The sequence below is a fragment of the Dermochelys coriacea genome, chromosome 21, assembly GCF_009764565.3.
Source record: "Dermochelys coriacea isolate rDerCor1 chromosome 21, rDerCor1.pri.v4, whole genome shotgun sequence".
In the NCBI taxonomy this organism is placed as follows: Eukaryota; Metazoa; Chordata; order Testudines; family Dermochelyidae; genus Dermochelys; species Dermochelys coriacea.
The window spans coordinates 11,186,810-11,199,814 of record NC_050088.1 but is presented as its reverse complement, the minus strand read 5'-3'; the positions used below and the strand labels follow the sequence as shown (position 1 = coordinate 11,199,814).

The 13,005-nt window shown below is 49.4% G+C and overlaps 1 protein-coding gene across 5 annotated transcripts in view; it reads right to left on the bottom strand.

The window, feature by feature from the left end:
* The window catches only part of PPARD (peroxisome proliferator activated receptor delta), a 50,083-nt gene extending 37,911 nt beyond the window's left edge, over positions 1-12,172 (bottom strand). The window contains exons 1-2 of one of the 5 annotated variants that reach the window (XM_043500256.1): positions 6,922-6,965; positions 1,763-1,851 (exon numbers count right to left, since the gene is read on the bottom strand). The gene's annotated coding sequence lies outside the window, so the exon portion shown is untranslated. Of the gene's footprint in view, positions 1-1,762; positions 1,852-3,960; positions 3,983-5,715; positions 5,738-6,921; positions 7,040-12,025 lie in introns of those variants that run through there. The other 4 variants (XM_043500255.1, XM_038380131.2, XM_043500258.1 and 1 more) reach the window with 4 other exon arrangements.
* Positions 12,173-13,005: the final 833 nt, after the last annotated feature.

The window sequence follows — 13,005 nt, the reverse complement described above, 5'->3', positions numbered from 1 at the left end:
TAACTCTACCCAGAATCCTGATGTGGCACAGGAATTTTGGAAGTAATCTACCAGTGCATTTTAGAGCTCTTTGAAAAAAATCAGCTCTTACACATCTCTGCTAATCCTTAGCTCTGGAAGTTGTTACTGCTCTTCCATGACTTCCAAGATTTTAAGAGCTTATTGCAAGAAGGGCAAGTAATTTTTGAAATTTAATTTGTAGAAGAGCACGCTGCTCTTAAGTACCTTATAATGAATTGGCTATATACCTAGCCAAGGATCTCTCCAACCTGTAGCTTGAACTTCAGCAAGCTTGTCTCTGCTGCACCTGGGTAGACAACAATCCAAATCACAAATCAAACAAAGCCCCTCACAGCTCTGCATTCAGAACAAGGCAGAGTTTTATTGGCAGCAGAATGATCTCTCAGTCCTGAATGCTGGGACCTCCTCCTTCCCAATTTAAAGAATTTCAGAGAAGCTAACTGCAGTTGGATCTGCTGAGTAAAGGCCCCCACTTATCTCCTTTACTGGTAGTCGCTTGGTCTCTAAGAATACAGATTTCCAATCCATAATTCAAAAGCCACAGAATATACACTTCCCATAGCATAACAAATGTACTGTATAAACACACAGTTTTGTCAACAAGAAATCCTAAGCAGTGTCCTAGAAAAAGGATACCAGTGAACACCAGTAAGCTATTTTGTATAAAAACGGCTTTATGATCAACAAAGCCTCATATGGGATCATTACAAAATCCTTTCCACATGCTATAAACGTGTTTCGAGGCTCATGTCTTGAATGCTTAAAAAAAACCCAGCAGAAACAGATGCACACGCTTTAGGAAAGCTCACATTTTGTTTTACACTAGCAAACGGCAGCCCGTTCAGCTAAGTTACCATGATGTGTGCTGTGGCAGAAAGAAATCAGGCCTACACACAACGTTTTGGTTCCCATGTGACTGCATTGTACTCTGTGTGCCAACTCAGAAGCCTAGGGAAAACAACAACAGTTCTCAGAGCACATGTCCCATGATGTCCTAACAAACCCCATTTCATCTCTGCAGTTAACTCAGTTGTTTTTGTCTCATGTAAAGGAGACAGTTGCATAAGAATACACGCAGTAGTTGGAGTGGTGGAAAAACAGTCATAGCAGTTTATCTAAGCTCTTTCTACAACCCCAAGCCCCACCCACAATCTCAGAACAGCTGATGTTTCTGTTAAAATGCAGTGAAATTCATAGATTCTAAGGACAGATGAGACCCATTGTGATTAGCTAGTCTACCCTTCTGCATAATACAGGCCAGAGAACTCACTCTAAATAATCACTGCTTAACTAGTGCGTGTCTTTTAGAAAAGCATCCAATCTTGATTTAAAAATCGCAAGTGATGGAGAATTTACCACAACCCTGGGTAAATTGTTCACATGGTTAATTACTCTCATGTTTAAAATCTACACCTTATTTCCAGTCTAGCTTCAACTTCCAGTTACTAGAAACAGCTAACAACAATTTTTAGCCTGTCTTCATTATAGTTCAGAGATGAGTGGGGACAGGCTGTCTATGCAGCCCCATAAAGTTCACAGTCAGAAAATTATATAAACATAAGGATAGAAATGGACTAAAGAAAGAGGGAAAGCTTAAATTCTGCAGACACTAATAAGACCTCCAAAAAGCATGGAACAGATCTTAAAGATAATTCACACACTTATCCCACACTGAGTTTTTAAAAAACCCGATAGGACAAAAGTCTTTGTAAACCACATTGCACATAAAGGGAAGGGTTACCTCTTTGGAGCTGCTGTCACTGTACACCTGTTGGTGAAAGCTACCATGTAGTTACCATATCACCACAAAGAGCTGCATATTGAAGAAAACTGCAAGAGAACACAACACAAATCTCCACTGATGTGCATGAAGTCCAGCTATTTCTATGCCACGGGAAGAATGGGAGCAGATTGAATTGCAACTCTGAAGTTTATGTGCACCCTTACTGCACGCTCAGACTGAACTCTAGGGTAATGCCCCTGGTCTTGTGGAAGGCAAAAGCCTGAGAAGAACAGAATTGTTCAGCAGTTGCAGAAGTTTATTAAAGACTCTTTCGTGGTTTTTATGGATTGTAGTACAGCTGCCATCAACAGAAGTCATAGATCTCTAAGCTGAAATATCAAGAGGACATTGGTCCGAGATCAAGTGTAATGTTGGAAGACACTCATTAGACCTTCACAACTGACTTACACCATGAGAAACTACAGCCTGAATACACTAGACCTTGACGACAACATAGAGAGCTGGTATTAAAGACACTGACGCTTCTTAGAAATGTTAGGAGGGGTTTCCTTAGCCCAGGTGCTGAGGGAGTGTCCAGTCAGTACGGGAGGCGAGAAGATCTATGCATTAGAACGATACTTAATCTTACTCTTCAGGTAACTATTTACACTTACCAGAGACTAGTTGGAGCAATCAAGTTGCTAAAATTCACAGATTCAATAGAGAAATAGTTCCTAGGGGCTTCTCTGATGACCAGGAAAATAGCATCGTAACACAGGAAAACGGCTCCAAGCATAGAAGCGTGGAGCAACAAGCTACCAGGTTCTGGAGACAACAGCTAATAAACAATTCAGAACTAGGGGACTTAGAGAAAATAGGAGGTATTTTTAAACACACCCCGTTATGCAGAATAACGGGTTTCATAACCAACACTGAGATTAAACAAAGATGCTAAGAACATAGATGCATCTTGAACCTTTGTTCCCTTCCCAGTATTATATGGGCTCAGCTGCTCCTCCATGCCATTTCAGAGTAAGACATCTTTCAGTATTAGAAGAACCACAAGCTAGCTGAGTGCCTGCAGATAAACCACTTCAGTTATCAAGAGAGGGCTGGCTTAAAGAGGAAAGATAGCAATTGCTTGGTGGGTCTGAAAGACCTTTGAATGTTACATAATATTGTCACAAATTGCTATTAACTATTAGCAGCACAGGGCATTAAAGAGGCAGTTCAGTAGTTCAGACTCCATCCAATGCATGACAGTGGTGCATGCACTAGTGAACTATTTACAGTACTTAACACTTGTTTAGAATATTTTTTAGGCAAGGATCTCAATGTACTTAGCACATAGTAATTAAGACTCAAAGTCTCCCTGTAAGTATAATCCCCATTTTACAGGTGGGGAAACTGAGATACAGAGCAGTGACATGAACGTTCTCTCTGTTTCAGAGTAGCAGCCGTGTTAGTCTGTATTCACAAAAAGAAAAGGAGTACTTGTGGCACCTTAGAGACTCACAAATTTCACTTTTCAAGGTGATCTCAAGGTCCCTGACAGATCTACATTTCTATAGTCTTATAATTTGCCCTTTGGTCACTGAGTGAGTCAGTGGCAGAACAATGAAGAGAATCCAGGAATCTTGATTCCCAATCCTCTGCTCTAGCAACTATTCTAAAATTACATAAAATAAATTGCCTTTGTAAACAGGACATTAGGGTTGCAGAATATTCCTCCCGTTTCCTCCTAAAAGGGAAAAAAACTATACTGTAAGTCCAAGTCTGCAAATTTATTATTATTTCTGGGTAGTAAGATAAATCACACAGCCAGGTGCCTTGAACCCAAGAACACCTCCTTCATCTCTGCTACCAGTAAAAACCTTCCCAGACCCTGTAACACAAAGCTCTACAGGAGATCCAGTGCTGACACTGCCAATCAGAATGCAAGTCACACCCTGACTGCACACACACCTTATGACACTGTCTAAGCTCCAACTGCCAGAGATGGACACAAGTTTGAAAACCAATATTAAGTCATTAGTTCACCTTGCTCTGCTCTCAACCAAATGTCCGGACATGCCCCGTCACCACTTGGTGCAAGGTGATACCTGCACCAACTCAACAGAGCATGAAAGAAAGCTCAGGGAACATCCCAGCTCCTCCCCAAAGCTTCCTCTATTCTTCCAGGTTGACAGGCTCAAACTGTTAAGGAAGAAACTCACCCAGCTTTCAGCACATTTGCATCTGGGGGCCTTCAACCTGGTGTGAGAAAGTGAAGGTGTCAGTAAGAAAACCGGCCCTGCGAGAAGGATTTGTTTCCAGCATTGGAAATAGGATATCGAGGGTCATATCAGGGCCACCCATTCAAAATCCAGGTGGGGACTGGCCAGAAATCATTACTATCTGACAGCTGTCTAGAGGCCAATGGGAAATGAAGATGGCCGGTCTCAGACCAGCCTCTAAAGGACACGTGTGTGGTGACAAAAACCATCACCACTGGCCTCCCTACAACAAGGGACTAAGAGATACTTGGACCATGGAGACTGAATTCCCTTTCCACGCTAAGACGATCCCTCCAAGTCAACGCTGATGTACATTGGCAGGAACCTGGGGGTGGGGGAGAGCCTGCTGTGTCACTGCCCCCACCTTACCTGCTTTACAGTACAGAAGAGATCTTCAGCCTCCATGGATGTCTAGCCAGCCCCTTTCACAAGGGCTCTGCCCATGACAGGGCAGTTGAAGGTGAAGATATTTACACCTGTGTGCCTATCTGATCAGACAAGATGGGCTGTTAAAGGGTCACTCTATGTTGTTTTAGTCTGCCATGGCAGACTGAGTCAATACAGGCAATTCAGCTACTAAACTACAGTCATACAAAATAATAAGAGACAGGCTTTCTTAATAATAAGAACGAGGAAAAACAGTTGTGTGCTTAAAGCACAGGATTGGAATCAAGAGATGCAGGTTCCAGCCCCTCTCTCTGCTGCAGTTTCTCCACCTGTAAAATAGATAGTACTACACACTTACATCAAAGTTACAAGGCTTAATTCTCTACTGTCTGAAGTGCTTTGAGATCCTCACATTGAAAGTGAGGAGGGCAGTTTTGTATGATCTGAGAGAGAGTCACTCAGCACCAGCTGTTGAAAGAGGAGCAAGGTCAGGAAGGCAGATTGACCATCCCTTTTCACAGCAGACAGGCAGGAGGAAATCTGCTTGGAAAAGAGGCTATTACACTTGGATGGGGAAAGCTACCTCAGAACCAGAGAGAGCCAAACACTGTAACACAAAGGAGTCAGCTGCTGCAGCAAGGAGTTGGGAGCTGGTCAGTGTGGAATAAAAAAGATGCAACAAGCCTAAGTCAATAAATGAGTAAGGAGGTGAGGGGTAAAAGAAACCAGTCTCTAATCTAGGAAGCTGGGTGGCTGTCTTGCATCTTTACATTCCTTTGCCTTCCATCCAAGAATCTCCAGGCACTTAACATAGAATTAATCACTTAATTAAAACTTGCTGCCTACCTGGGAAATAAGCAAGGGCTGTTTTTCTGCCCTCAGTTACAAGCAGTTTCATCTAGATACAAGATTCTTTACTTGCTGTCCTAAACATCCATGAAGCATTGATACACAGTTGCTCTATTTCTACTGCATCCCACCCCAGACAAGGCAGTATGTCCTACGTGGGCGGTGTGATCTCTATACATAGTTCTACAGTGCTCCGAGACTACAACAGAGAGATAAAGAAGCGTCACTCTCCGTTTATAGACAAGAAAACCAAGACACAGAGAGGAAATGAGATTTGTGGTAGGTCACTGAGGCAGCCAGTGGAACCTACCAGCCCTATGTCCGCAGTCTCCTGCTCAAGCCACAAGATCACACCCTTGCCCCAGAGCCGGGCTAGAACCCAGGCACCCCCTCTCGCCCATCCCCGGCTCTGACCGTTAATCCCTCCATGGTTACGCCTCTCCCCCCACAACCTTGCACCTGAGATGACACTCGCTTCAGACCCTCCACCTGCCTTTCCACACCCCATTACTGGAGCCAGGCCCACTTCCCTCACACTCCTGCTTCAGAGAGAGCAGGAGAACGCTGGGAGCTGCAGGCAGAGAGGTTCCCCTTCCCCGCTTACTCCCAGGGCGGGGGGTCGGCTGCAGGCAGAGAGGTTCCCCCTCAGAGAGAGGGCTGGGGGCAGCTGGCAAAGGGGTGCCCTGGGATGGGACTGGGGTGGCAGACAGAGGACCCCTCCCCAGAGAGAGGGCTGGGGGCAGAAGGGTTCCCCCCGACAGAGAGAGGGCTGGGGGTGTCAGGCAGAGGGGTCCCCCAGAGACAGGGCTGGGGACAGAGGGGTCCCCCCCGGGAAAGGGCTGGGGGTGACAGGCAGAGGGCTCCCGCAGAGAGAGGGCTGGGGGCAGAGGGGTCCCCTGGGAAGGGGATGGGGTGGCAGGAAGAGGGGTCCCCCCCACAGAGAGAGGACTGGGGGTGTCGGGAAGAGGGGTCCCCTGGAAACAGGGCTGGGGACTGAGGGGTCCCACCCCAGGAAGGGGCTGGGGCCGGCAGGCAGAGGGGTCCCCCCCACAGAGAGAGGGCTGGGGGTATCAGGCAGAGGGGTCCCCCAGAGAAAGGGCTCGGAGCTGAGGGATCCCCCCCCGGGGAAGGGGCTGGGGCCGGCAGGCACAGGGGTCCGTCCCCCCGGAGACAGGGCTGGGGGCAGAAGGGTCCGTCCCCCCCGGGAAGAGGCCGGGGGTGGCGGGTCAGTACCCCCAAGAGACAGGGCTGGGGAGGGGGGTGACGGGCAGAGGGGTCCATCCCCCCAGAGACAGGACGAGGGGGGGTGACGGGCAGAGGGGTCCGTCCCCCCCCCCGGAGACGGGGCTGGGGAGGGGGGGTGACGGGCAGAGGGGTCCGTCCCCCCCCCCCCCCGGAGACGGGGCTGGGGAGGGGGGGTGACGGGCAGAGGGGTCCCCCCCGGAGACGGGGCTGGGGAGGGGGGGTGACGGGCAGAGGGGTCCGTCCCCCCCCCCGGAGACGGGGCTGGGGAGGGGGGGAGACGGGCATGGGGGTCCCCCCCGGAGACGGGGCTGGGGGGGCAGAGGGGTCCCCGGTGGGGGATGGGGGTGTCGCCGGGGATCCCCTCCCCCCAGTGGGGCTCAGGACAGAGGGTTCCCGGGGGGGCCCTTCCCCCCCCCTCACCTGCTGCCAACGCGGAGGCTCCGACCCGCCCCCCCTCAAGCTCCAGCTCAGCCCAGAACTTTTCCCCCTGACCCCACCCCCCGTCAATACGTCACACGCATCCGCCCTGACGCCACCGGGTGCCCAGCCCCATCCAGCCAATCAGCAGCGCCTGGGCTATATTAGCATATCGCCACAGCAACGGCCCAAGCCCGTTCCCCCCTCCCCTCGCAGGAGGAGGCCCGGCGCCCCCTGGCGGGCGCTCAGGACAAGGCAAAGCCGGAAATGTCTGCGGAGAAACTATGCCAGGAGGATCATGGGACTTGTAGGCAGTGAGCAAAGCATGGTGGGTAGGGAATGAGCTGGGTGCAATGAGTCTGTTAGAGCAGCAGTTCTCAATCTCAGCCAGGCGGGTACGTGTCCCCCTGGGGTATGCAGGGATCTTCCAGGGGGACATCAGCTCATCTAGATAGTTGCCTAGTTTTACAACAGGTTGCATAAAAAGCCCTAGCAAAGTCAGTACAAACTAACATTTCACACAGACCATGACTTGTTTATCCCGCTCTCTAGACCATACCCCGAAATCTCAGTACACTATTTACATTCCAATCGATTTATTTTATAATTATATGGTAAACACGAGAAAGTCAGCCATTTTGCAGTCCTAGCAAGCTGTGACCCTTCCGTCTTTTTAGGTCTGGTTTTGTAAGCAAGTAGATTTTAAGCGAGGTGGAACTTGGGCCTCCACAAGCCAAATCAGACCCCTGCAAGGGGTACAGCGGTTGGCAAAAGTTGCACTGTCCCTCTACCTCTCGTCGGAGTTCCTCTATCATCCAGTCCGGCTATTTTTGGGTCAGCCCGAAGTCAAACCGCCCACGCCACAGGGAAACTGAGGCACTGGCCAGAACTGGTACAGAGGATGTGCCTAGAGGAGTGATACCCTATAGAAGATATGGGGGGAATCCATGGGGTGTTACCCTGTAGGGAACCAGGCAGGAATGCCTTTCATGTGCAAATGACCCATGGTGGAGTGTGAATCATCTGTGGTGGATGCTTCCACGAGAGCATGCCTATACAGGATGCTTCTTAAGGGGATAGGAAAAGCATCGGTGGGACATATATCTGGGGCGAGGCTGCACAATGGGGAATGTTATGTATAGGGGACAGCAGGAAATTTGTAGGCGTTTAAGATGAAAGGCATATATACATGCTTTGGAGGGACTGCTCCTGAAGGGGTAGGAGCAGAGGGTAATTAGTATGAAGCTCTCATCAGAAAAACACAGGGACACCAAAAGAGCAGGAACTAACTAGGATGTCATCTTTTATGCAATAGGATAAACATTCGTGTTCCACTGTTTGCACTGGGCCAGCATGCCTACCGTGCATCAAAATGCCAGCACTAGGGCTGGATGATTATATATATAAAAATTTATTTCCACTAGCTTTCCAAATGGACTAAACTGCTCCTATTTCTACTTTTTCCTGTGGATTTTTTTCTTGAAATTGTTTATTTTTAAAACGCAGAATTTTTCAAAATAACTTTTTTCTAATTCAGTTGTTTTGGGGTGAAGGAGAGACCCAGCATGGCCCAATTCTTCAAGACGCACCATGGCCTGGAACACTGTATTCATGAGAAGCCCCACTGATGTCCCATAGTGCTTGCAGGATCAGGACACAAATGACTTATTTCTCCTACAGTAATGCATAGAGGTCTCCATTATTCCAGGCACTGTACATACACAAAGTAAGAAGCAGTCCCTGTATCTAAGAGGTTGCAGTCTGAAGAGACAAGACAGAGAATGGGTGGGAAAGGAAACAAAGGCACAGACAGGGAAAGTGATTTGTCCAAGGTCATGCAACAGATCAGTGACAGAGGACTAAGCCACTATCTGTCTGTATTCATCTATTGTCTCTTGTCTTAGATAGTGAAAGGGGCAGGGATCATCTCTTCATTCTGTGATTGTATAGCCCCTAGTGCAGTGGGGTCCTGGTCCATTTATAATTTATAATAAATAATTAGCAACAAAGGGGGAAAAATCAACTCCACATAATCGTAAACAATCCCCCCAACTGATCAATTAAAAGTGAAAATGATCAAACGTTTTCCTTCAAAAATGGAAACATTTGAGAACCACAATAGTTTGTGTGAAATGTCGTACTTGGGCAACAAGACCATTTTTTGACAAAAATGTTTTTCATTTGAAAAAAATGCAATCAGCTTGTGCCCTCAGAGCACAATACAGCAGAGTATGGCATCCAAACATCACCTGGCTTGTCACACTCTCAGGCCCCTGGAGCCAAACCTCGTGTCACATCAGACATCTTCTTGGCTTGCTATCAGCAGATGGAAGGATGGGCTGGGGGGTAAGGGCAGTAGCATAAAGCCTGTAACAGGTTCAATTCCCCCTCTGCCACAGACTTCCTGGGTGACCTTCGATAACTCACTTAGCATCTCTGTGCCTCAGTTTTCCATCTGTAAAAATGGGGATAATAGTCCAGCTCTGCCTTACAGGGGTGTTGTGAAGATAAAAGCATTATGCTTTCAGATCTACCGATGAAAGAGCACTATTAAAAAGCCAGGTACTATACATTATAACAACAGTCCACCCAAACGTCCTTATGTTGCAGCAAATTGTCCTCTCCTTGCTATGGGACATCTCAATATAATTGTTATGAGCCAGTTAAAACCCCATTGAGATAGGTGTGAACTCACCCTTCAATTAACATAACTGTAAGCATAAGCCCCCATCTAAAAGACAAAAGGGATGCATGAGCCTGACCAGGAGCTTTCTGCTGAGTATTGTTTGGAATAGGGAGTGTGTGTGGGAAGAGAGAACACACAGAACCCCCGTTTGGCTGGCCCGGGGCCCCGGCCGCCGGCTCCGCTCCGCGCTCTGCCAGTCTGGGGTTCCAGCTGCCGGCCCCTGCCAGACGGGGCCCCGGCTGCTGGCCCCGCTCAGCCCACTGCTGGCCCGGGGTTCCATCCATCCAGGCTGGCGGGGGGCCGGCAGCTGGGACCCTGGCTGGCAGCAGAGTGCTACTAAAAATGAGCAGGCTTCCGACCCCTGTGCTAGTCCATAGGATTTCAACCTGGGGGTCACAAACGTGGCGGGGGTAGCAACTACCTTGTCCTTCCCCTGTTGGTAACAGGAAGTGGGGCTGGGGCAGATCTAAGTGAAGGGCTCAGGCTGGAAAAGGTTGAGATCTTGCTGAGCTTTTAAGTAGAGGGCAGCGCCACCCCTAGATATCTGGCAAACCTGAGTCTGCAGAGGTGGCTCAGGTGAGGGATTTAACCCCTTGTGTGCTAACCTGTGAATTTTTTTGCTTGAACCAGCCACACAGGGCTAGTGTGGTGACTAAAGAGAGTGTGTGCACCCTGGGTTCTCTGAGGGAAGTGTATCCCCCTGCTCCTGCAGGGAGCGCTCGCTGAGCAAGCAGAGGGGTTTGTTGGACAGTGAGCAATGCAGGATCAGGGCCTGAGCACACGGTGACAGCGTGGGACGTGGCTGTGTCAAGCTCCAAACGCTGTCTTGTTCTTATACTAGATGCGGAAATGCAGGGCGCTGTGATGCACAACCCTGGTCCTGCCCAAGAGCATTGCAGGCAGTTCAGCAACAGAGGGTCCCTACATCATCACAGAGTGATCTGGGACCATCCACTTTGATTGTCTCTCAGCTGCTAGCCGAGCCACCTGGACCTGCAGTTTCTATCCAGGGGGGGACCCACAAGACTGGTGAGGGCTAGAGCTTTGAGCAGGAGGGGGGACTAGATGACCTCCTGAGGTCCCTTCCAACCCTGATATTCTATAATTCTATGATTCCTCAGAGTCGGGACCGATGTGTGGAGGGGAGCCAGCCCTCGGACACGTAAGGAGGACATATAGGGGACAGGGGGGACTTGGCCCAGCCTGAAACGCTGACAAACCCCAGCCTCGGACAAGGCGAGCTCGGACGAGGGTACGGGGCAGCTCTGGACTTTTGTTGTTTGTTCCAAGATCTGTAACTGGCGAGCATTTGACCAGTAAAGTCAGCTTGGTTAAGAAATTCCTGCACTGAGCCCATGTTCCTGGCTTTCCTGCCATGTTGTCTCTGAAGGGGATCAACAGGAAGCCCGGCTGGCTCACAGCCTTGATGGAGCTCTAGGGGGGGCTGCGGGAAGGACTGCGTGGGCTGAGGTGCTGGTTTTGGAGTTTAGGGCACCTGGGAGTGTGCCCTGAAGACCCAGAGCTAGAATCAATGAGGAACCGCTACCCAGACCCACCTGACTTGGCAGCCTGTGGGACCCAGGCCCTGGGTCTACTCACAACAGACTGGCGTCCGGCCAGTGCGGTTACTGGGCCAGCTGGTCACACCCGCAACCAGCCCTGGTGTGGGAATGAGGGTAAAAATATGACCAAATGATACAGGCTGCTGCTGATCTTAGGCCATGAAATTATTAATGGCGACGAATTATTTACCGAGCAATAGCAGCATTCTGGGCACTGGAAGGTTTAGTGCTGATGGACTCTGGCACTGGGAGCCCTGTAAATACCCCATAGATTAGGCAGAACAAAGAGGATAAACAGACCTTGTCTCAAGAAATTTATAGGCTCAACCATCAGGACTAACCCAGATAAGAGTTACAAAGGCTCCTGGACTGCTTAGTCTGAAGGGTAGCCCTTGCTTCTGAACTGACCCTACTGTGTACTGCTTCTTATCTATCTTTATTGGATCCCGCAGCCGGACTCCTGCTTTGTGAATTTGCTTTTGGGCTGTGCTGATTGCACTGTTAATACTACTGCTTTGTGCCTGGCCAGCAGCTTCCATTGGAGGATCTCAAAACACTTTTCAACCAGTGTCTATATAAGCCCTGTGAGACAGGTATTTTCCCCCTTTGACAGAGGGAGAAAGGAAAGTGACTTGTCAAAGGTCACGTGGTAAATCAGAGGCAGAACTGAATTGAAGGAATTGAAGCCAGGGGTCCTGACATCCCATCTCCTGCTCTAATCCCTGGACCACATTCCCGCCAGAAGAAGAAATAGAATCTGGGAGTCCTAGCTACGAGGTCCCTGCTCTGACCAGTCAGATACATGCACCATACCCCTCTATACTGGCACTTGGAAGATACTTAATAGTGAGACATTTACCTGCCCACGACGACGAACGATGGAGCCTTAGCATGCAATGCAGATGCCTCTTCTGTCTGCACCTCGGTGTGGTCTCGGATCACTGCATTCATTTCCCTGCTTCTGCAGTTCCAGCTTCTCCGCCTCCACGCCAGAGCTTCTGCATTGCTCCTGCCTCTACCTCTGTCACCCCACGTCTCCCTCTCTCTCCTTACACTCCTCCTTGCCTGAGCACGCCCCTGTGACTCCTAGGCCCATTCCTGACTCTGGGCTGGATCCCAGGAGGTACTCAGCTCTGTGCTCGCCCCTCCCACCGATTTCAATTCAACAGGAGCTGCCAGGCCACCACGGAGGTTCTGGGACTGATTCCCAGCTACCATTCTCAGCCTCCAGGTCTCCTCTCACCCCCATTTCCATTCCCTGAATGGCCACAAGCTTCCCCATCCTTGTGCTGGACTAATTCCGACCTCCTTCAGGCTTTGATTTCTGCTCTTGGACTGATCTAGGTTACCAGCTGTACAGTGCCATGTACCTCTGTGGCTTTCTGGTCATACTAATGATTGCTGATCAGAGATGTGAGGTTGCGGATGGAAAAATGACAAATGTCGGGCCTGATCCTGCTGTCGGCTACCCCAGCGTAAATGAAGAGGAGTCACTCCTGATTTACACTGGTATAACCCAAGTCCAGGAACTGGCCCAAAAGGTTGGGGGGGGAAACAGAAGAGGGTGCATTCCTGGCAGCAAGGCAGGTGGCATGATGCAAGACACAAAGGACTCAGTTCTAACTCCATTGGCTTCAGCCTTTCTGATTTACACCAGTAAAACAGAGGTAGAATCAGGACCACAACCACTGTTCTAAGGAGTTTCCAAGCCAAGGCTCTGAGCTTGCAAACACTTATGCACAAGAGCAACTTCCCCCTCTTTGAACACAATGGGTGTTTCACACAGGAGCCCTCATGGTCATAAAGTTACTCAGATGCCTAAACGCTTCCAGGACCAGA